Raw genomic sequence first — 4,137 nt, 5'->3', positions numbered from 1 at the left:
CATTAGGTACCATTTGTTTATTTTTGTTTTTATTTCCATTTCTCTAGGAGGTGGGTCAAAAAGGATCTTACTGTGATTTATGTCATAGAGTGTTCTACCTATGTTTTCCTCTAAGAGTTTTATAATGTCTGGCCTTACATTTAGGTCTTTAATCCATTTTTAATTTATTTTAATCAAATATAATTTAAATACCTAGTAAGTATCATACACTCCTAGGTACTGAGAATTCTAAGGTCAATCAAATGGGATCCCTAATCATCAAGGTATTCATGGCTCAGGGAGATAAACAGATACAAGTAAAGGTGAGATACCCTAATAACCAACAAATGGAGCACAATGGATGAGCTCAGAAGGCTCTAAGGATTCTGAAAAAGAGATTTCAGAGACAATATTTAACCTGACCTCAAAGACTGACTAACAAGTATAGATTGAAGGGACAGGGCATTGTCAATAGAAAGAGCAGTTTGTGTTAAGTCCCAGAGGTTTAAAATTTCATGGTACTTCTCAGGAGTAGCAAACACTTTTATGTGGCTTTGGTGCAAGAACAGAGAGGATGAGAATAGATAAGTGATAGCTATATACTCAGTAGATTTGTGGTTTCTCCTTGGTCTCTTGGCAATCATCACTTTTCAATATTTTTAAACTAGTGTTTCTTTATAATTTAGATGATAAATATGTTGGGAAAAAAATCAATTCTTCTCAAGACTCAAATCAGCTCTTTGGCAACATTCACATTTGCGTTTGTGGTCCTTATGATAACTTTGAAGTATAGAGGATGAATATTACCATTATTGCCTTTTTACAGTTCAGCACAGAGAGGCTCAGGGAGATAAGATGGCTTGGTGAAATTGACATTTGCAATGAATGGCAGCACCAACACATCAACTCTTGATCTGGTTCCTTTCCCTGATACCCACTCTGTGGTTGGACCAATGCTATGCACCATATCTTACCAACACACTAAAGTGGGAAGAGCAGAAAAATAACATGAGTGTAGGTCTCTGATGCATCAATGAGCTATTGAATCAGTTCTATACTATTTCTAAATTCCTTGTTATGTGATAAAAACCTATTTCTTTAAAAATGACTGAACAAAATATTAAATAGTCAATAGTCAATTAAAACTGAGATCTCACTTCATTTGATGTAACAATATAATATTTCTACAGTAATGACACTTTTTTCTGATAGTTCTCTGCCAAAATATTTTGAATAGCTAATTGTGTTAAGAAAAATCCTTCAATTAAAAACAAAAGAAAGACAGTACATGAGACTTCCCTGGTGGCGCAGTGGTTAAGAATACTCCTGCCAATGCAGGAGACAGCGGTTCGATCCCTGGTCCCGGAAGATCCCACATGCCATGGAGCAACTGAGCCCGTGTGCCACAACTACTGAGGCCTGCACGCCCTGGAGCCTGTGCTCCACAACAAGAGAAGCCACCATAAATGAGAAGCCCGGGCACCGCAATGAAGAGTACCCCCGCTCACCACAACTAGAGGAAGCCCATGTACAGCAATGAAGACCCAACGCAGCCAAAAAAAATAAATTAAAAAAAAAAAAAGACAGTACAAATGAAATACCTGTTGGGCGATATCTTAGTTTGGGCCAACATAACAGAATACAATACACTTCAGCTTAAACAACTGACATTTATTTTTCACAGCTGTGGAGGCTGGAAAGTCCAAGATCAAGGTAGTGGGCAAGGGAGGTTTCATTCTAAGCCTTCTTCTCTGGGCTTGTAGGTGGTCACCACCTTCCAGTGTGTTCACATGGCCTCTTCTTTTTGCTCACTCAGAGACAGAGAGCAAGCTCTCTGCTGTTTCTTCTAAGGGCACTAATCTCATCATGAGGGCTCCACCCTCATGCCTCATTTAATCCTAATTACCTTTCAAAGGCCCCACAGATGCCAACATATTGGGGGTTAGGGTTCAACTTATGAATTTTGGGTAGATACAAATATTCAATCCATAACAGGAGACAATTCTGCATGAGTCTTGCATTTCTTCATGTTTTATGAGCAGAGGCAATGACAGCATTTTGGACTGTCCTTTCAAAGTTATTGCAAAGCAAACTGCTTTGGAAGACAGAGATAATGTTTTATCTCTGGAAGAGAAAGCAATTTCATTTATTGTGCAGTTTCATAAGGAAAATGTCTCTCTCTGAGGCAAGACTGGCAGATCTGCTTGCAGTCCATTATAAAAGATCAGAGTTTCTCTCCTACAATACAACCCACTACATGTGCAGGTGTCACTTGACCTTTGTCATGCTGCCCTCTGGGAATTGGGGCTCAGGGAACCAGTGCAAGAAAATGCTGATATCCTGGTTACTAATATTTCTGAGAGCAATAAATTGTCTTTCGTCTCACCCAGGTGGTATGTTTTTCGCCCACATCTGTATAGATCTGTGGCAGGCTACCTTGTAGCTTGCAAGTAGGGTAAAATCTAAGATCCCTCGCAGTTCTTTACAATATCTAAACAAGATAACAATACAGTGATAAGGCAAGAAAAATTTACGTATGAATATGTAAATAACTCCAGGATAAAGTGAAGTTCAGGGGAATTCCCTGGCGGTCCAGTGGTTAGGACTCTGGGCTTTCACTGCCGAGGGTGCAGGCTTGATACCTGGTTGCACTAAGATTACACAAGCCATGCAGCACAGACAAAAAAATAAGAAAACATAAACCAAAACAAACAAAAAAAACCAAAGTGAAGTTCAGTATTGATGCTGCATTACATATTTTAATGTTCCAATAATTGTTTTACATCCAAGGGTCTTGTGTAACATTATCACTGTAAATTAACTCAAAATAATCCAGAGTCAAACCAGTTCAATAAGGAAGGCCTCAACATAGAACAAATTCTCCTTGATGGAAATAGCTTGGATATTAATAAAACACGTCATAGATTTTTAATCCAAAGTAATCGAATCAAGCATTATGTATTAATTGATTAAACTATTATTTTTATTGAATAAAGCTTATTTATCTGATATGTATAGACTGTGCACAGCTGTGGAAGGCATTCCCCTTAGCACTGAGGATTATATTAACATAAAGAAAGTCCCTGAGCTCAGGAAACCTAAATTCACAGCAGGGAGAGCATCAACAGTAAACAAATAAATGTGATTTCAGACAGGGAAATGTGCATTAAAGAGAAAAAGACCACAAGGGAATAGAGAGTAATAGGAGCCAATGAAGGACTTAACATCTAGAGAAAAGCATTTTTGAAAAGATGATATATGAGCAGAGACCTGAATGTCCTGAAATAATTAGTCATGTGATCTGTGGAGAAGAGACTTAGAGACAGAAAAAACCAGGCAGCCAGGAACAGGAATGAGTGTAGCCTGTTCCAGGAAAAACAAAAAGGCAGTGTGACAAAAACAAATGAACCAAGTGAGCAAGTGGTAGGAGATGAAATTGGAGCTGAAGGCAGGAGCCCTTTCATGTGTGACCTTGTAGGCCATAGTAAGGCCCCAGATATTATTATGGTAAGTGTGATGGGACGCCATTCAAGTATGTTGACAGAAGATGCTTGTCCAGTGAACAGGGTGTATCAGGGTAAACTTGGGAAGCACTTTAGAAGGCTACTGTACTGCTCCAGACATTATAAGAGAAGACGGTGGTGCTGATTACAAGAGGTGCTGGGGCAGGCAGTTAGAAATGGCCATGTTAGTGGTATATTTTGAAGGTAGTCACTACAAGATTTGCTGATAGACTGGATGAGTGGAATGAGGAGGAGGTCTCATTCAAGGATGATTTGCAGGTTTTTGCCTGAGTGGTGGTGCCTTAGACTAAGACAGGGAAGAACAGGGGAGGAGTCAGTTTGGTGGAGGAAATCGAGTTCTTTTTTGCCATTAGAAGTTGAATTTTCTATCATACATTGAAATGAGGCTATTGAGTGGGCAGGCTCTGGAATACAGAGGAAGGGTCTAGATAGTGCTCTGGTTATTGCTGAGTAACAAAATCCCCAAAGCTTAATGGCTTAAAACAATAGCAACAAGTATTTTGTTTCAAACCTTCAACTTGAGTAGGGATTGAAGGGGACTTATAATAATTCTTTTTTTAAAAAATTTATTTATTTATTGGCTGCATTTTGGGTCTTCATTGCTGCGTGCGGGCTTTCTCTAGATGCAGCAGGA

This window comes from Physeter macrocephalus, chromosome 10, assembly GCF_002837175.3.
Source record: "Physeter macrocephalus isolate SW-GA chromosome 10, ASM283717v5, whole genome shotgun sequence".
NCBI classification, from domain to species: Eukaryota; Metazoa; Chordata; class Mammalia; order Artiodactyla; family Physeteridae; genus Physeter; species Physeter macrocephalus.
This window is presented reverse-complemented; position numbering follows the sequence as displayed.